The sequence below is a fragment of the Gossypium hirsutum genome, chromosome A08 (genome assembly GCF_007990345.1).
Source record: "Gossypium hirsutum isolate 1008001.06 chromosome A08, Gossypium_hirsutum_v2.1, whole genome shotgun sequence".
NCBI lineage: Eukaryota > Viridiplantae > Streptophyta > Magnoliopsida > Malvales > Malvaceae > Gossypium > Gossypium hirsutum.
In genome coordinates, this window is record NC_053431.1 from 38,977,574 (window position 1) to 38,999,371 (window position 21,798).

At 34.3% G+C, this 21,798-nt stretch overlaps 1 non-coding gene across 1 annotated transcript; it reads left to right on the plus strand.

The window, feature by feature from the left end:
- The first annotated feature begins 292 nt into the window (after positions 1-292).
- Positions 293-399, plus strand: LOC121205337 (small nucleolar RNA R71). The gene has a single exon (XR_005900418.1). It is a non-coding gene; the product is annotated as a small nucleolar RNA R71 (small nucleolar RNA).
- Positions 400-21,798: the final 21,399 nt, after the last annotated feature.

Below are 21,798 nucleotides of genomic sequence, written 5' to 3' on the forward strand. Positions count from 1 at the left end.
CATCACTGAATGTACCTGTGTATAAACATATAAACCATCAATTTTCTTATTTATAAGTTCTACCTGATTTGATAACATGGTGATTGCATCTAAGTTGAAAACACTAGCTACTTTCATTGGCTTTATCCTCGTGACTTGCCACTGATAATTGTTCAGTGCCATCTCCTCAATAAATTCATAAGCAGCTTTAGGTGTTTTATTGTTCAGAGTTCCATCAGCTAATGCGTCGATTAATTGCCTCATTGAAGGTTTCAAACCATTGTAGAAGGTTTGATCCTATAGCCATAGAGGTAACCCATGGTGAGGGCACCTGCTCAATAAATCATCGTATCTCTCCCATTCATCATATAAAGTCTCTAAATTGATCTGCACAGAGGAGGAGCTATCATTCCTCAACTTGGCTGTCTTAGCCAATGAGAAGTACTTCAGTAGAAATTTCTCGGTCATCTGAGCCTATATGATGATGGAACCTCATAGTAAAGAGTTCAACCACTATTTAGCTTTGTTCCTTAACGAGAAAAGAAATAAACGTAAGCGAATGGCATGGTCAGTGGTGCCATTAATTTTGAAAGTATCACAGATTTCTAGGAAATTGGTGAAATAGGTATTTGGATCTTCGTCCTGCAAACCTTCAAACTGAACAAGCTGTTGTACCATTTGAATTGTATTTGGCTTTAGTTTGAAATTATTTGCAGCAATGGTGGGCCTCATAATACTCGATTCAGCCCCAATTAGAGTGCACTTTGCATAATCGTACATAGTAAAAGGAACATGATCTGGATTTGCAACAACCGCAAAAGGTAGATGATTATTCTGGTTACCACCCATCTCCTCATTAATAATAATGTCCTCTTCTTCGTCTACCAAATTCTCTCGACTTTGGCTTCCTTCTCTATGATTTCTGCGAGCTGTACTTTTAATTTCACTATCAAATAACAATTGTCCCAACAAATTTCTTCTAGTCATAAATTGAAGGAACCTGTCAAAAAGAAATAAAAGAAAAAATTATAATGTAAAAATTAAACCAAAAAAAATATAAAAAATGGCTAAATTGATAAAAATAAAGTGTTCCTAATATTTTAGTCCCCAGCAACAGTGCCAAAAACTTAATGGTCACTAAACTAACTATAAATACAGCAAAGGCAAGCGTACCTATCAAACAATAGTATACCTATGGTGAGTAGAGAATATTGTATCCACAAGGACTAAAAGTATTAGTATTATCGTTTTTCTATTATTTAGCCAACAATTTGGAGTGATATGTTTTAATCTAAATTTACTAAACTAATTTAACTACGAACGCAACAGAGAATGAATCAAAGAAATAATCAAATATTAACCAATGAGATAGACAATACCCAGGAAAGAATCCACCTCGACTTCACCTATTATTATGAATCTGAATTAAACAATTTATTCACTTGTGTCTTGATCCGTATAAATCCCTAAATTATGTTAATATCTCTTTCGAGAGTAAGAACAATTGAATCTAGGTCAATTAATTGAAATCTCTTTCTAATTAAAACCCCTATCATTGTATTAACTTAATCTATGGATTCCCCTATTAGGTTTGACTCTAATATGGTAGATTTATGTCGTTCTATTTCTAGGATTGCATGCAACTCCACTCAATTATGCTAAATCTACTCTTAAACAGGGACTTTTGCTCTACTGAATTAAGCACATTAAACACGAATTAATATCCTGAAAATATTAAAACAAGAAATAAGCATCCATAATTGAGAACAAGAATCAAGTATTTATCACATAAAAATAAAAATTAAATAAAAGGATTCATCATAGGTTTCATCCTCCCTAGTTATCTAGGGAATTAGTTCATAATCCTGAATAGAAACATCTCTAAGTCAGAATAATCACAAGACATAAAGAAATTCAATAAAACTTTGAAAGAAATTAAAAGGAGATCTTCGATCTTAATGGGGATCCGCTTTCGAGTTGATTTTAATGTGTTCTTCAAGTGTTTTCTTCGATCTTCTCTAATTCCTCTTTTATGTCTTCTTCTAATTGGTATTTTATAGACTTTAGAATGCTTAGAAAGCCTAAAAATTGGGTTTTTCTGCATATTTGGGATGCAGGGTGCAAAATCAACATGTGATGGCACATAGACGTGTGTCTAGCCTGTGTGGCTCACAAAGGCATGTGTCTAGCCCGTGTGGAAATGCCCAAGCCTTATGGCTCCTAAAAACAACTTTATTTGCTTGATTTTGGCTCGTTTTTCACTCATTTCACTCCTAAATGCTCTCCTAAGTATAGAAACAAGAATTTAAAGGATTAGGAGCTTCAAATTCACTAATTTGCATAATTAATCATCCAAAAACCCATTAAGAATGAGATTAAAATATGTTACTTTTATAGCTTATCACAACACAGTACCCCCAATGTTACAACATCCTCAACTAACTACTCCAGGTTGGTTTCTTATGCACCCTAAAGTGATGAAGGCTTAGTGTCGCGACATCTTGGCATCAGTGTCATGACACCCACTTTAGATGCAATTTTCCTCAAGGTTTATGATCTATCATAATTCAATGTAGCTGATGAAACTAGTTTTTGCATTTAAGGAGCTTGAATACAAGCATTTTCATTATGTTTTAGTTAAGTTTTCTTGGTTTTATTTATATTCAATAAAATGTGCAAATTGAGTCTTTTATTGACCTTTGGGGCAAAATAAGGCATAATGAAGAGATAATGCACTTTTTAGTGTATAAGAGAATTTTAGAAGGCATACTAAACCTATACTAGTTGCTATGTCGCAACACAAGATGTTCGATGTCGCAACATAGGGACCAAAATGGAGAAAGCTCAAGATTGCCTTCGATGTCGCAAGATAGCCTAAGGGTGTCGTGACACATCTATGAAGATATCCCAAGTTGAGTATATTGACTTCTATGTCTCAACAAGGTCTACATGTGTCATGACATCGACTCTAGACGAGACAAAAACACAATCTAAAAGGCGTTTTGGTCCGTACAGTCAAACTTAAAGCCTGAGGACTTCAACTAACCTAGGGTTAAGGATGACGACTACCTAAAATCTATAAATAGGCTCCTTTGGCCATGTTATGGACATCATTCACTTAACCTATATTTTCTTCGGTAAAATTAGTTTATTTTTCTTTCGTTTATAGATTTTAGAATTTATTTCAATGTTTTTTGTTCCTCTAAAGAGATCTGAATTGTCAAAAGCATTCAAACTTTGTGGATTTATGATTAATATCAATAAAATTAGGCTCTTTCATATACTCTATACTATCGATTTAATTAGCATACTTTCTCTTTATATTGATTCTATATTGTCTATGAATACCATGAGGAACTAATCCTTCTATAAGGGATTAGCGAGTGGAGGTATGATTTTATTGACTATTTTGTAGGGTTAATAGATTAGCTATTTGGGAAATGAAAAATGTGAAACAAACCCTAGGCCTGACAACCCCAGGAATTCATTAAGGTGGGAATTAACCCAAAATTGGTATGGCCCATGCGTGAACACCTTTACCCCAAGCTGTCTAGACTGTGAGGTCGGAAGATAAGTAGTCCTTGCTGACTCGTTATGTTAGTGGAAGATCAGAAGATCCTACTACAGTAGCGACTATTTGATTGACGAGGAACCAGGAACAACGATTGATGGGGATTACTGAAGCAAGCTAATCACCCATAATCAAGATTTGATTCATTCTTCTTTTCTGTCTCTCGAAGTATATTTCTTTTATGATATTTTTTTATTATTATAAAAGCCCTAAAAATAATTTCTTTTATGCTTTCATACTATAACTAATTCAAAGTACTAATTATATCTTTTAGTGTTTAGGTTAGCAGCAATCTGGCACTCGCCTCTCTTAGGTATGATCCTCGAATTATTCACCTACTTCGTTGTAAAACTATATTACAACTCGACCCGTATACTTGTAGATACCGCCTTGTATTTCTATATTTTATTGCCATATTCACACTCTGGATATTAGTACGTCCAGAGGCAATCAGTCTGGCCATCATTATTTTCATGCACAAGCTCAAATCAATCATCAGACTCCCAATTGCATAGTTTTTCGAATTTGAGTCTCAAAAGAGGTGAATATAAGAAAAGATATCATTAACACTAAACTATAAGAATCGATAAAAAGTATTTAAAAGACTCGTAAACTACTTGAAAGAAAACTTATTACGTACTCAAGAGAACCTAATTTGACATATCAAATTATGACAGATTAAACTCCCCCACACTTAATTATTTGCTTGTTCTTAAGCCAACACACAAAACATGCAATAGAAGACCCTTGGAATATTTTAGATAAATAGAAATATAGAAATAAAATATCTCACATACAACTAAAGATTGATGTTTAGTTAACTTAAATACTCCTAAAGCAAATATACCTAGTTCAATAAATTAAAGAGCTAGGCAATTCAGATGAATAAATACTCAATTATATTATCCATCAACATAAATTATATGGATACATAGTAAACATAAAATGCATATCAAAAGCATTCATTACACTAATTATAAACAAATCAAGAAGATCATGTAAATGAAATGTTTAGGTCACATAGATCTTCTAGGCTTGTATCATTTTGAGACTTAAGACGGTTTGGATTTCAAGTGAAAGATAACTTGAAACAATTTCAAGCACTCAAAATAGTAAAACACATGACATCGTTCCCTACTCATCCCCAAATTAGTCATTAAGGCTAGCACATTATTTCTCCTTCTCACTTTCCTTAATGGAATATATTGTTCAATATTGGTGAATACAAAAGCTAGCGAGTACTTGCGCAATAGAAATGAAAGATTTCTTTTAAGCTAAAAAATTTTTTTATTTGAGTGTTTTCTAAAAAATTTTCACTATTTCACTCACAATGTTTTTATCACTAACCATGTTTTTGTTCCACTCACTTTGCATCTAACACTCACATTGCTTTAAACCTTCACATTGCTTTTATTCACTCATTTTTTTAGTACATTTAGCAAGAGTGTATATACACCATAACTTCACTTTTCTCTCAAGAAAATTTGAAACCACCACAATGTCTTATTGGAAAAAAACTGTTTCGAAAATGGTTTTTTTGCACAACGAGAAAATAAAAAATTTTGAAAACTGAGTTGGTTTGTGACATTTATAGTAATAATTTTTTTCCCAGAATAATACATGTGTTTTGAGTGAGACGGATCCTAGACATTGCTGGCTTGCAACCGAATGGTATTCTCCACTATTCTTGTACCATGAACTACTTCAAGTGTGGGCTCAAACAATTACGAATGAAACATCAAACCAAAAATAATTTTCTTACATTCAATAGGAAAGTAAATCTCTCTCTTATAGAAACCAGTAGAATTGTTATTTATGAAAATATAATTTATACTTAGAAATAAATTTTGACTATTTTCGGGCAGAATAACAATATCTCTAAGTTGTGTATTTAGCCTTACCAATGTCATCTATGTATAGGAAGAGGAAGTGAACCCTAGTTGAATTAGAATAATACAATTAATGCCTATTTAATAGAAAAGGAATCCCCTAGTTGAACTAGGAGAGAAAGAGGCAACTAACCCTAGTTATTTTACTAGGATTTTTGATCTGCCATAATTTGATATGTCAAATTAGTCTTCCCTGTTATACTTGAGGAGCTTGTTTTTGAGCAACTTAGTGTATTTTTCATAGTTTAGCATAGTTTTTAGTTTTTCTATTTAATAAATGTTTAATGTGTTTTTGTACTAGTTTTGAGACCCAAATTGGCCAAATGTGCCATTTGGACCCTAATGATTGATTGAGTGTTCTAAGAACTCAATGGTGGCCCAATTTTAAGCAAAAATATCACCAATGATGGGGTATCGCGATATCGAAGACTAGGTATCACGATATCCTCAATAGCCCTTAAATAAAGAGAAAAATGAAGACCACCTACAATGGTATCGTGATATCCTCCTTGGGTATCACGATATCCAACCTTCAAGGAAACTCCCCATTTTGAAACCGCCAATAATATCTCAATACCTAGACCATGGTATCGCTATATCATAATCATGAGGGGACAAAAATTTACATTAGGGGTAGTCCTTGTCCAAATAAAGCACCAATAAAAAATACACGTTGAGGAGCATTTTGGTCAAGAAAAATGGGTTAGAATAGGTGTTATAATGAGCAAAAATTTGGTTAAAGAAAGAGATGAGGCATTAGGCACAAATTTTATGTGACAGCCCAAAATTGACCCTAGTCGGGAAGTGGTTTCGGGACCGCTAAACCGAGTCACAATAATAATTAGATGTTATATCCTATGTTTATTTCATGTGAAAGTGCATGTGTGAAAATTTCATGCTTTGATTTTGCCAATTGTGAGTGAAATTTTGAAATGTGACTCATGTGAAAATTTTTGCAAATGCTATAGGCTAATTTGTAGTGGCCAAATAACTTATAGTATGAAATAGGTGGATTTGCATGTCAAATTTCCCACCTTAAAACAAGGTGGCCGGCCATGATGGGCATGATGAGCAATTGTGCAATTTTTTTATGGAAATTATGGCATAAGTATGGCACAAATAAAATATGTTAATTTGTGTCATAAAATGTTGGGATAAAACAAATAAAATAAGGGGCATGGGCATAAAATAATGAAAAGGAGTATGGTGAATACAAAAAAAAAATGTGTGTGTAGTTGTTTGTCCCCCCATTGCCGTGAGCTAAAGAAAAGAAAGGAGAGAATTTTGTTCATCCTTTTCTCATCTTCATACTTGCCGAAACTAGAAAGAAAAACAAAGAAAAAAAATTTCTCATCCTTTGGTTCATCCTTGGCCAATAATTTTAAGGAGGAAGGAAGAAGAAAGGTGAAGAGGTTCGGCCATGCATGTAGCTAGGCTAAGGTATGTTTGATGATGTTCCATGAGATGCATGCATGTTTTAGTTGTTAGCTTGAGTTCTACCTAGCCCATGGTCTAAATCTTGCTATGTGATGGAAATGACACTTGACCATGGATGCATCATTCTTGGTTGATGTTTGATGTGGTGGTGATGAGACATGAGGATGAGTTAAGATTCGACCTAGGTAGAGGTTGTGTTAATGCCATTGCATGCTAAATATGAAGCTTGTTAATGATGCATGTGATGATGACTTGATGATTCTTGAACCTCTTTTTAGCATTTTTGTGTGAGCACATATGTGCATTGGTTGCTAAATGGAGAAGAATCGGCTAGCAAGTTGTGTGCTAAGGCCGAATGTAACTTTGCATGTTAATGAGCAATGCATGTGTTAAATTGATGGAAAGGGGGAGGATGCTTTACTAGTGTGTATATGTGTGTATTAAGTGTTGAAATCGACCCCAAAAATAGACATGCATATTCGGCCAAGGGGGAAAAATTAGCTAATATGTTGTGTTGATGCATGATTTCACATGTATGTGACTTTAATGTCTAATGTATAAATATGGGCTAAGTGCCTTGTGTTCATCTTTTCGATGCCTAAATGATGAAATCAATTTATTTGTTTAATTAAGCTCAAGAGCAAAGGGGAAATAGATCCGATAAAGGGAAGGAAAAAGTGGTCGAATAGTTAGCGGAATCGTTCGACAACACCCGAGGTAAGTTCTTGAGTAAGAGAGCTTAAATTACGATGTGATTAAATCATGTTTTAAGCAAATGAAAATCATGCTCTATGTGTGGCTATTGAGCCGAATGTGCAAGGATGATATGTGCCTTGTGTTTGAGTTTTGCAAATGAAAATGAAATACGAATGTGCCATGAATTATTGTTAGATGTGCATGATTAATTGAATGCTGTCCGGGCTAAGTCCCGAAGACTTTGTGCTAAGTGACTATATCCGGACTAAGATCCGAAGGCATTTGTGCGAGTTATTAATTTTGGGTTAAGTCCCGAAGGCCTTTGTGCGAGATACTAATTCCGGGTTAAGTCCCGAAGGCATTCGTGCGAGTTTTAAAATCCGGGTTAAGTCCCGAAGGCATTGTATGAGTTACTATAACCGGGCTATGTCCCGAAGGCACTTGAACGAGGAGCTATATCCGGTTAAATTCCGAAGGTACGTGATTTTGGTAATGGATGAGCTTGCTGTAAAATTTCAGCTAATACTCGAAAAACATCCCAATATTGGGATATGTTACGTATGTGTTGAATTTAATCGAGCCCTTACAAATAAATATTCGCTCAGTTGATGAACGAGCTACCGGCCTTCGGCTAAGTTGGTCTTTTGTGTATGTACATAAGGGTTAACGTTGTGAAGTAAGTTTGATATCGGAAAATTGTGTATTATGAAATATTTCGTTTAGCTAAATGTGTGCTATTCTTTCGTTATGCTGGAATTCCTTGCTCAAAACTTACTAAGCATAAATTGCTTACTTCGTTCCATTGCTCCTCTGTTTTATAGATTTTTGGTTCTCCAGCTATCGGACTCGGGATCTTGAAGTCGAAGTCGCCCACACTATCAAAGGCTCTTTTGGGTACTCTTTTGGTTGAATTTTGATATGGCATGTTTAGGACGACCCATTGTTGTTTTTCGAGTACTTTATGTGATGTATAAGTTTTGGATAGCCATGTGAAAATGGCTTATATGTGTTTAAGTATAATGTTATAATCATTTAGTGTGGATATGCTTGACAAGGATTGGCCACGGGGATGGTTAATCACTTTCATAAATTGTGCTATGTATGCAAAAAGGGCTAGTTGAACCATGAAATAGGTAAAGCCTACCTTAAGGGTAGATGCTGACAGCATCAGTGACGTAGATTTGGAAAATCACTAAAAATAGTAGGAATGGAATTAAATAGTGAATAAATTATGTAAACAAACCTTGAAGAATCTACTTTATAGGAAAGTAACGAAACAATCATACGGATAGTATGTTAAGAGATATTAAGGTTCTCGTGAGACAGGGTCAGAACGGGTTCTGGGTTCCTTGTTCCGACTTTGGAAATTGATTATAAATTAACCAGAGATAATTAGGAGCCATACCATATATGTATAGATTCCTCTCTGAGTGTAGTTTCTATAGAAACAAACAGAATCAGTATTGGAGCCCTGTACAAGGAGATATCCAAGTCGTAATGCGCAAAGGTCAGGGTAGTCGATTCCTGTAACATGGGAGACTTTAACTAATAAACTGTACTAATTGGCCAGATCAAAAATTCTAGAAAAAAATATGTAGATGGGCATATGAGTCTAGTTTCAGGGAAAAATCACGAAACTGATTTTTGAGTTGTGAAGCTCAAGATATGATTTTTAAAGCGACTAGTACACAGATTGGGCAGTGTCTGGAAATTTTTCAAAGTTTGTTAACACCTCGTGTTCGACTCCGGTGTCGGACTCGGGTTCGGGGTGTTACATTTTAATCACCTTTTTAGTTTTTCTTTCATTTTCTAGGGTTTTAGTTCTTCTCCTCCATAGCTATAGATTTAATTTTCTACTATTTTGTTTGTGTTAATTTACATTCTTAGTGTTAGTTAAGTTAGTTAAGTTAGTTAACCCTATAGCTTAGTTTATTTACATGATTAATACCTTAACTTTGCTTGTAATGGCATTTTCATCTCTAGTTTAATGTTTTTTCAGTTTCTTTTATTTTCACCTTTTAAAAATCTCAATTTTATTGTTCTTGTTCATTCATCTTGTTGTTAGTTGTTTTTCCTTTAAGTCTTTCAAATTAAAAACCCAAGCTTTCATTTTTTATTAAGTTTTATGTTCGTGGCTTTCATGGTTGTTTCTTTGATGTTTGTTAGCCTAAATATGGTAATGGGTAACTAAACCCTATGGGGGTTGGTTGATGGATATGTGGGTAACTTAATTTTTGGGTTAGGGACTAAATTGTAATAGATTAGACTAAATTAAAGAAAACTAAAAACTTAGGATTAATGCCTCTAAGTTAAAACCAAGATAAGTGAGACCAAGAGGTAACCTTATTGAGCACCAATTCTTTAGTTCCGAGTTAGGTGAGTGAGATAGAGAGATAAATCAGACTAACTTGTCTAATTTGATAAAATTGAGACCGAGAAGTAAAATGGAGCTACGGTAGTATTTTAAACAACTTAGATCCCTAATTGGATGATTAATGAACCACATCGAAGTCAACCAACCATCGCTCGTTATTGATTGGATAGTTTTATAACTTTGCATGGTTTATGATTTAGTCCTCTTGTTGATTAGTTAGTTAATTAGTTTAATTAAACCTGACTAATACTGAACCAAACTTGAAGAGGGAACAGAAATAGCATGCTAAGGCCATTACCCTTAGATCTGGAGCGCTAGTTAAAGACCTTATAAGACTGTTGAATGGAGAAAAGGTAGTAGAGAAGGAAGAGAGCATTCGCAGCCCTAGTGTTGGAGATGGGGTGGGAGAGAAAGTGGAAGATGAAATTGAACCCCAAACAATCTAGGTCACAAGATAGGCTTATTGTACCATTGAGTTAAGTAGCCGTACCATTTTCGACCCATCTTGAGGAAAGAAAGAAAGAGAGTAAGGAATTTCTAAGTTTCCTCAACATGTTTAAGGTGTTGAATGATAATCTCCTATTGTTAGAGCTCCTAGAGAAAATGTTTAAATGTGTTAAGTTCCTTAAAGAAGTCGTGTCTAAGAGGAGAAAGATCGAGAGAGGAGAGCAAATCGCTCTTAACGCCGAGTGTAATGTAGTTGTGTCCAAAAAGTTCCCCCAAAACTTAAAGGCCCAAGAAACTTCACAATCCTTACAGAAATATGAGGTGTAACACCCCTTACCCGTATTCAACGTCAGAACAGGATACGAGGCATTACAGGACTTACATTGCAAGCAAACATACAACTCCAAGTAATAAATTTTTGACCAAATTAAAACCATTTGTTTTCAATCATGAAGACCCTAATACGAGCCTACGATGCCCAAAACATGCTTTTGAAGTGATTCAGGACTAAACTAAGCACTTAGGAAAGTTTTACAAAACTTAGAAAATTTTTGCTATGAACAGGGGTCACACTCCCGTGTGGTTTGGGACACGCCCGTGTGGGCAGGCTGTATGGTAACACACGCCTGTGTCCCTAGCCCATGTAACACTTTGTTTTGCAAAGCATAAAAAAATTGAGGTCACACAACCAAGTCACACGCCCGTGTGGTTAATTAAATTTTCATAAAATATGTGCAGGCTTCACATGGTCGGGACACACACCCGTGCTTGAGGCTATGTCACTCACTCGGCCGAGACCTACACCGTGTCTCTACCTGTGTGCTCAATTTTGAGCATTCTGTTTCTAAAAATTAAGGTGCAGGGGACACACGGCCAGAACACATGCCCATGGAGCAGACCATGTGTCACATACAGTCTAGACACACGCCTGTATGTCTACCCATATGGACAAAATAAATGTTATTTACCAAGCCATTTGTCACCCCCATTTCCACCTACACACACAAAAGTTCAATGGCATAGATCATGATATACTTAGGCAACCAAACATCCACAAAACAATGTCGAATCATGTCATTTCATTATCCTCACTCAACACATTTTCAACACCAAATCATATAAACTCACATTCTACAAGTTTCAATATAGCTACCAATAACATGCATAATATTACTTAGTTTTCTTAGCATACTAATGAGCCAATCTTAATCATTCAACAACAAGCCCATTAAGCCACATTCAACCATTTATCAAACAATTATAAACCACATCACACAAGAGATAATTGCAAATGCATGCATATATAAATATATATATTTAAGCTTACAACCAATTCAACCAAAATAAGCCAAGTTACATGGCCCAACACCACATCAAGCCTTTAACAATTACAAGCTAATATGTTTGGCCAAATTCATAATGACACATATGACAAAATGACCAAGTCCCTATACATGCCATATTCTCAAAATGTTAAGACCATCGATACCCAAAATGACAGTTGATAGTGTGATGCGAACTTCGACGATCTCCAATCCGAGCTAGCTTGGTGACACTATAAAACATGGAAATTAAAACGGAGTAAGCTATATAGCTTAGTAAGCTTGTATGAAAGAAATAAGAAAAAGTTACCATACATTGACATGCAAGTAATATAGCATAAGACAATGTAATTTTCCATAATCTCATAATCAAAAATCACTACCATCACAAACTTACCTTAAAATCGCTATATCATGAATTAATAATCATAAGCTTTAAGTTCATACCTGTACCATCTCGAAATAATTTCATACACACTCTCATCCTTGTCATACCCAATGAACCACTCGAAATAATAAATTTAGATACTTGGGAAACCTTGCACACAAGGTGCCACATATGTAGCCATTACTACCTCTATCTCATATCACATATATGCTCGCTCTTGAGGCAAAAACGGGCCTACTCACACAAGCTGTCAGTCAAGATGTAACTACTCGGTGCTGCTCACACAAGCTATTAAGTAACCGTAACATATGTCGGTATACTCAGCCATCGGTAGGACTTACAGGACCAACACCTGGATCACATAACATAAAACCCTAGTGACATGTCACTTGTATCCTAATATATTCCTAAAATTCGATTGAGATTTCTCACTTGACAAATAGTCATCAAATGTGTCCGTAAGGTTGATTACACAATTCATGCATAAATTAAAGCATTTAAAATAAATTTAAAGTAAAGCTTATTTAACATACGAACTTACCTTGGTTACAAAAACGGCTAAAGAGATCTATTCGTCAATTACTTTGGTTTTTCCCCGATCTAGACCCGGACTTCGTTTTTCTTTATCTATAACACCACATTTAACTTATTTAATCATTACATTATTCAATTCAACCCAAAACCACATTATGGCAAAATTTACATTTTTGCCCCTAATTTTTCAACATTTTACAATTTAGTCCCTAGGCTCGTAAAATGAATTGCATTCAATTTCTTCACAACCCAAGCCTAGCCAAATGTTTTCTGTACTCATAACAGCCCATATTTTTCATTTATTCACACTTTTCTACACATTTTATAGGCTTTTACAAATAAGTCCCTATTTAACGTTTTATCAAAAATCACTTTGCAAACATTATTTAACTAACAACGAACATGCATTTTCTACCATCAAACATCAAAATAAAAGCATATTCAACATGAGTAAAATTTTAAAATTTAACTTTCTTTCAAATTAGTCCTTGAAATAGCTAAATCAAGTTCCAACGATCTCAAAAATATAAAAATCGTAAAAAAAGGGAAAAGAACAGAACTACAATCGAGCTTGAAAGCTTGGCCAAACCCTAGCTATGTCTCCTCTTCTAATTTTCGGATATGGGGATGATATTGAAGAAGATGACATCTTTTATTTAGTTATTTTGGCTTTATTTACCAATTTCCCTATTTACCCCTCACTTAAACTTTGAAATTTTACCTACTCCATGTCTATTTTTGTCCATCCTAAAGTATAATGGTCCAATTCCATTTGAGGACCTCTAATAGAAAATTTCATAAAAATTACTACCTTTAGCCTATAGAACTCAAATTTTTCACCTATTGCAATTTAGTCCTTCTAATCAAATTGAGTACTCAATCGATAAAATTTCTTAACGAATTTTTCACACAATTATTCTATCATGCTGTAGACCTTAAAGAAATAATAAAATAAATATTTTACCTTGAATTTGTGGTCTCAAAACCACTATTTTGATTTGACGCAAAAACGAGCTATTATAATTCTCCCCCTTTAGGGATTTTTATCCCCGAAAATCTTACCAGAAAATAGGTTAGGGTACTATTTTCTCATAGCTTCCTCGAGTTCCCACGTAGCCTCTTCGGCTCTATGTCATTGCCATAAAACTTTCACTAGAGCCATGATTTTATTTCTCAACTATTTAACCGCTCAAGCTAACACTTTGATTGGTTCTTCACCATATGTCATATCAGGTCAAATCTCAATCTCTGTTGGGGAAATTACATGCAAAGGATTTGATCGATATCGTCGCAACATCGATACATGAAACACGTTGTGAATTCTTTCCAACTTCAACGGCACAGCTAGTCGATATGCCACTGGCCTTATTCTTTTAATAATCTCATATGGCCCAATGAAATGCGGACTCAACTTTCCTTTGCGACCAAATCTAAGAATTTTCTTCCACGAAAACACTGTTAGTAATACTTTATCACCAACCTGAAATTTGATATTCTTTCGTTTCAAATTTGCGTACGATTTATGTCGATCCAAAGATGCTTTCAAACAATTACGAATTACTTTTACTTTCTCTTCGGTTTCTCTGACCAAATCAACCCCGTGAATCTGTTTTTGACTAAGTTCAATCCAGTACAACTGAGTTCGGTACTTGCGGCCATACAATGCTTCATACAGTGTCATCTTTATACTCGATTGATAACTGTTGTTAAAAGCAAATTTGACCAACGGTATATATCTCTCCCAACTACTTTCGAATTCTAAAACACAACAGTGAAGCATATCTTCAAGAATTTGAATCACTCTCTCAGATTGACCGTTGGTTTGTGGATGGAATATGGTACTAAAATTCAACTTCGTACCCAACGCTTCTTGTAATTTCCTCTAAAACCGCGACGTGAACCTCGGATCTCTATTCGGAATAATAGAAGTAGGCACCCCGTGCAATCTAACAATTTCAGCAATGTACAATTCAGCTAGTTTATCAAGTGAATAATCGGTACGTGCTGGAATAAAATGAGCTAATTTCTTCAATCTGTCAATAACGACCCATACAGCATCTTTCTTTTTTCTTGAAATAGCTAAATTAAGTTACAACGATCTCAAAAATATAAAAATCATTAAAAACGGGACAAGAATGAACTTGTAATCGAGCTTGAAAGCTTGGCCAAGCCCTAGCTATGTCTTCTCTTCTAATTTTTGGCTATGGGGATGAAATTGAAGAAGATGACATCTTTTATTTAGTTATTTTGGCTTTATTTACTAATTTACCTATTGACCTCTCACTTAAACTTTGAAATTTTACCTACTCCGTGTCCATTTTTGTCCATCCTAAAGTATAATGGTCTAATTACCATTTGAAGACCTCTAATTTAGAATTTCATAACAATTTACTACCTTTAGCCTATAGAAATCAAATTTTTCACCTATTGCAATTTAGTCCTTCTAGTCAAATTGAGTACTTCATCGATAAAATTTCTTAACAAAATTTTCACACAATTATTCTTTCATGATGTAGACCTTAAAAAATAATAAAATAAATATTTCTACTTTGGATTTGTTGTCCCAAAATCACTGTTCTGATTTGACCCAAAAACGGGCTATTACATAAGGAGTAAATTCGAGAAAGCCCTTTGTGATTTAGGGGCTAGTATCAACCTCATGCCATTATCAATCTATCAAAGGTTAAGATTAGGAGACCTTAGCAAGACATCAATGGCTTTGTAACTTGTTGATCATTCTTTAATTTTTCACAAAGGAGTCCTTCAGGATGTATTAGTTAGAGTTAGGAAACTCATCCTCCCAGTGGACTTTCTCCTGTTAAACTTTAAAAAAGGCCTAGAGATTCCTATCCTACTAGGAAGGCCATTTTTGGCAGCCTCTAGGGAGACTATAGATGTTAGAAAAGGGGAGTCGACGATGGAAATAGGTGGGGAGGTCAAAATCTTTAAGTGTTTTAACCCCAAACTTAGTTCTAAGGATACATCACTCTTCCAAGGGTACAAGTGTTAAGTGATTGAGATGATACCTTGCAGCTTATCTTGTAGCTATTGTGAAATGGTGAGAACTTGCAGGTTTTAGCTCAATACAGAAAAGGATCTGAAAATGAAAGAAATTCACTAAGCCATGGCAATATTTGAGTAGCCTTACTCGGATGATGACAATAGGTGAATTAAAGTATCAATCAAACCACATCAGTACCACTTCAGAGGTGTAGCCGATCACCCCGAAGTTAATTTGTATTTTTGTCAAGAAGGCAATTCAAACTAAATTGGTAAATATTTGAATGATCTGATCACGGACTCCATTTGTTTTCCTTGTTTAGTTTGGGTTTAAATTTGAGCATGTATAACTTTTGGACTTGGTAGGGTAGATTTTGAATAATTGGGAGGTTAGATGACAATTTTGTATGTTTTAGGGGCACTTTTCCAATGGTATTGCGATATCCAAGGAGGAATATCGCAATACCCTTGAAAGCCTAGTGGAAAGGCCAAAAAATTTCTAGATATTGCAATATCATTCCCTTGGTATGACGATATCCTTGGTAGTTTCAAAAATAAAAAATTTGGTAAAGTTACACTGGTATTATGATACCCAAAGCAATTTCAAAATAGGAAGTACAAAATTACAGGGGTATCACGATACATATGTTGAGTGAGGGAAAACACTTGTTTCGAGTATTGCGATCCACATGTTTCGGTGACTTTTAAGCCTCCAAACACCCATAAAACCCAATCCTTTTCATTTATTATACTCTAGACACCCCAAAAACACTACTCTCCCTCTTCATCTTCTCCTCCATTTTCCTTTTTAATCTTCATCTACTCTTCTCATAAATCTGCCTATTTGGTGTTATTTTTTTTCTTCTTTTCATTCTTATTTGCAAGTTTTCCTTCTCCTTGCCTTGGAACAACGGTGCTACATCACCTCCAACCGCTTTGTCGTCGCTTACGGTTTAAAATTCCTTTTCATTTATTTTTTTTAAATTTTTATTTTTTTATTTTTGTTATTTTCATTTTTTAGTATTGCATTGTTGATTTGGTTTTTGGTTGGTTGGTTAGTTTATTATTTGTTAAATAGCTTAATTGAATAGTGATGTTAGTAAAATACTGCCAACGGTGGTGATTTTGGAATGATTTACAAATAAAAAGGTTGAAAATTATTTTATGTCAACCCAAGGGCAAACGTTCATTCTTAAATATGGTTTCGACCCAACCCTCTTTGTAATGAGATTTGGGACTTAGTTCGTTACCATAGGTTTTTTTATTTTGGTCTAGTCCCAAAATTAATCGTGGTTATCCCTATTATTCTTGAGTTTTATGCAAATTTAAAAGTTTACAGTGGAAACTGCGAATCAGTTTGAGGACTAGAGATTGACATTTCCCCGAGTTCTATTAGCGAGCACTATGGCATTCTATGGTATCAACAAGATGACATTGAAATGATGGATTTAAAATTTTATAAAAATGTCGACATGGCACCCTTCTTGCCTAGCAAAAGAAAGGTAGATGGGAATGGAAGCGGGAACAGTAAAAAAAATTTCCATATCATTTAGTCAAGCAATAATGTTCCCGTTAGCAAAAATATGGATGCCATTTATCTCGACTCGTATTAGTCCTGTGCTCAACACTAACACAATTAATATTTTTTAAGCTATTTTGTAATAGCCCAAAATTGGGTCTAGTTGGAACAGAGGTTTCGGGACCACAAAATCCAAGATAGAAATAATTATTTTATGATTATTTTGAGGTCTATGATATGATTTCATGATTGTGTGAAAATTTCGTGAAGAAATTCTATGCATAAAGTGCTCAATTTGAAGTTAGGGACTAAATTGATTAAGTTGCAAAACTTGCATTCTAGAAGTTTCTAGTATGAAATTGCTTTGAAATATTAATTAAGAGATCTTAAATAGAAATTTTACCAATTTCTAAGTGATGGACAAAAATTGGACATGGATGGAATTTTTGAAAGTTTAGTAAGGAAGGGAATTTTGGTCATTTGGTAATTAAAAGAAATAAAAAGGGAAAATAAAGCCAAAATTGACTCATCTTTCTCATGGAGGCCGAAATTAGCATGGGGGAAGCCATGGCTAGGGATTTCAAGCTTTCCAAGCTCAATAGTAAGTCCGTTATAACCCCGTTTTTCAAGTTCTTTACGTTTTTGGAATCCCGGTACTTTGATTAAGCTTATTCTAGCAATAATTTAAGCTAAGGTTCATATTTGGAAAAATACCCATAGGTGAAATGTGTTTATTTTTCTATTTAATAATAGCATATGAGGTTTTAAATTATGTTAGACAAGTTGTGCTACTCGGTTTTGAGTGAAAACGAGTAAAAGGGCTTAATCGGTAAAAATACCTAATAGTCATAAGTATATGCTAGAGTGAGAATTTGATGTTGCTATAGAAGGGAAAAGTGACCAGCATGTCATAAAACATAAGAATAAGGGATGAAGTTTAATTCCTAAGCCTAGGGGCAAAAGTGTAAATATGCAAAAGTTTAGGGGCAAAATTGTAATTTTTCCAAAGTTTGAGTTAAGGACTATTTTGAATAGTACATTAATTAAATAAGTAAAATATGATGTTTTAGATCCCAGAAAATGAGATTTGAACCTAGAATGAGAGAAAAATCAAAAATTGGGAAAGTTGATAAAATAGCCGTTTTAGTATCGAGGTAAGTTCATATGTATAATAAGCATTAATTTATGCATGTTTCAATGTAAAATTGATATATTCATTATGATTTCTGAGGTGTTGAAAGTATGTAAGTTGGTATGATAATAATACAGCAATAATGCTGTAATTTATATTTGAAAGTTAAATTTAGTGAATTAATTGAATTATATTAAATTAAATGATTATGGTGCAAAGTTTATGAATTGATTTAAAAATATGTCTATGGTACATGAAGTGTATTGAATTATCATACATAAATGTGATTTCTATGATTATGGATATTATGGGAAATTGTAAGTTCATATGATTTTTAATAAGGCAATGTGTAATTTAATGTTATTGCCTTGATATTAAATGAGATGTAAGTTTATATGTAAGTAATACATCAATATTACTTGTATTATGATATTTTATAATAATATTGGAAATATGTTTGTGGATAATTACTTGATTGGTGAAATTGTTGGAAAAGAGAGAGAAATCCTGGTTGAACATTCGGAAAGATTGAATAATATAGATGGAACATAGCTAGGTCACATGTATGGTGCTGAGTGCACATCATGTGTACAAGAGAGCTACAAGACATTATGATGTAGCTAGGTCGCATGGGTGATACTATGTGTACACCATGTAGACAAGAGAGCTACAGGATATATGTAGCTAGGTCGCATGCGTGGTTCTAGGTGAAGGACCCCATGTAGACAAGAGAGCTATGAGATAAATTGGCTAGGTCACATGGGTGGTACTGAGTGTTCACCATGTGTACAAGAGAGCCAAACTATATGATGGATGGAGCTATGTGCTGAAACCACCAAGTATCGAGGATTGATCCGAAGTGTTCAACGGGAGACTCTCTATGTATTGCTTTGTGAGTTTTGTGATGAATAAGTGCAGGAACTTGGTTATGTGAATGATGTGTTCATTAAGTGACTAGGATGTGGTAAGGTTATAAACAAGTTATACATGAGGATGATCTCATGGTGACCTTGTGATCATGGGCCTATACTTGTGATGTATGAAATGTGGTGAAAATGATTTGTGATATGTATGTTAAAATGAGGTTAATACAAAGAAAGTGTGAAAGAGTGAATTAGCAATAAAACTGTTTTGGACAGTAGCAGTGATGTGATTTTTAAAAATCACCAAACATAGTATAAATTTAATCAGAGACTGAATGAGATATCAAATTAAAGCTTAATGAGTCTATTTTCATATAAAAGAAATAGAGAAAGAAAAAGAGTTCTATATTTTGAGATATTTATGTTTTTGTGAGACTGGTGCAGAATGATTATGTGATCCCCTTTTTTGACTTTGGAAAATCCCAAAAATTTGGATAAAAATAATTAGAGGCTTAAAATTATATTTTTAAAATCCCTAATGAGTCTATTTTTAGGATAAATCAATAAGAGCATTATCCGAGTTCTGTACTCTGAGATAATTAATTTTTAGTGAAGAGAGGTCAGAACTGTCAGAAAGTGAAACAGGGGAAATTTTAATGATTAAACTGTACTAATTGGATGAACCGAAAATTATGAAAATTTTATGGTAGAAATATATGTGAGTCTAGTCTCAAGGGAAATTTACGGATCTTAATTTGGAGCTCTGTAGCTCGAATTATAAATACGTGAGTATGACTCGTGTGGACGGTTTGATGTGAGCATTTATTAGTAAATTGTGAAATCGTACTTACAGGAATGCTATATACATTAAGGATGTGGAATGGAGAGGAGGAGGAGGAAAATAAATATATGTGGAATACATGGAAAATATGGTATATGAAATATTGATATAATGAAATAAATGATATGTGTTTATAAGAAAACAGAAAGAGAATGAAATGTATCATGACATGTATATATATATGACTAGTCTCAATGTAATGCTTGTTGGGTATAGAGTTGAATTGAAATGTTTCAGGCAAACATGTTATTTTGCGCATCTGAATTGTGGTATTTTATAAAGATATGATCTAGTTTTAAATATGAATGCTTGATGATTAAGCTGAAGATATTAGGTAAGATGATAATCTTGGTATAAATTTATAAGTGGTACTATAATAAACAAGGTAAAATGAGTATGAGAGACACATGTATAATGACATACAAATGCTATGTTTGTGGTTTAATTGAGAATATTTAATCATTAAATGAATACTATGTTATATGCTTTTGATTTTGTATAAGTGAATAAGAGATTAAGGCTGACCAAAGCTTGGAAAATAGCCTAGGTATATTCCACACAGGCAGAGACACGACCATGTGTCTCATCCGTGTATGGAACACGACTTTGGGACACAGGCGTGTGGATCCTTAAAGCATGAAATTTCCAAGATTTTCGTAAGTTCTCAGTTTAGTCCCGAACCCTTTCTAAAGTATGTTTTGGGCTTCGTAAACTCAAATAAGGGACTATGTGTAAGTGAATGAACGTTTTGAAATATGAATGAAATTTTATGGCCCGTATTTTAGTTTAATGTTTGTATGTTTGTTCGATAACGCCTCGTACCTTATCCCGGCCTCGGGTACGGGTAAGGGGTGTTACATATTTTGTTGTTGGCAATTTTACAGTGGAAGCGGGTCTATCTTAGCATATGGATCAATTGAGAGATGAAGAAATGTGTTGGGGGAAGTAAAGTCGGCATCTAATTTCCTCATCTTATTACGGATCTATCGTAAGAAGGGGTAAAAATGAACCTGACTGAGCAGTTTCACCGCCCTACATAGAGTATTATAGGCTATACCATAATGCTTCAGTTCCATGAGCTACAGTAGAAACAAATTCAGGAATGGAATCAGAGGCGCAAGCACAGAATGGAATTGCCTGTGACCCTAAAGAAGAAAACCACAACGAAGAAAGTCGACGAAGGTACATAGTGGCAACGTAAATTTTCAACGGGGTGCGCTACAAAACTCGACTGCTCGAGACGATGAAACCATTCATTGATCTATTTGCGATGAGTCACAGGATAGAGGGCCTACAGTGTCCTAAATGGGCAAGCAATACATCCGCCAGCAGCGATGAGGAAGAAGAAGAAAGAGAGGAAAAGGAAGCATATGAGGATGACGAAGAGATGGATTAGAAAAAATCCAATTTGAAAATTTGTTTTCTTGTGCAGTGAAAAATCAAAATTTTGAAAATTGATCCGATTTTTTATATGTATAACAATAAACCCTAAAATCAAAATCGTATTTGTGTTTTTGAATAAATGAATCCTTGTCATTCCTGGATTTCAACCAAATGATATTTTCCACTATTCTTGTACAAGGAATTATTTCGAGTGAGGGCTCGAACCAATTGAATCAACATAGAGAACTAAAAAACAATTCTTTTATTTTGGAGTGAAAAGGAAAACTCTCTCTTCAAACCGGCAGAATTGTTATTTAGAAAAAATATATTTAATAGTTGAGAATGAATTCTCTTTATTTTTCGGCAGAGTAATAATATCTTAAAGTTCTGTTAAATAGCCCTACTGATGCAATCTATTTATAG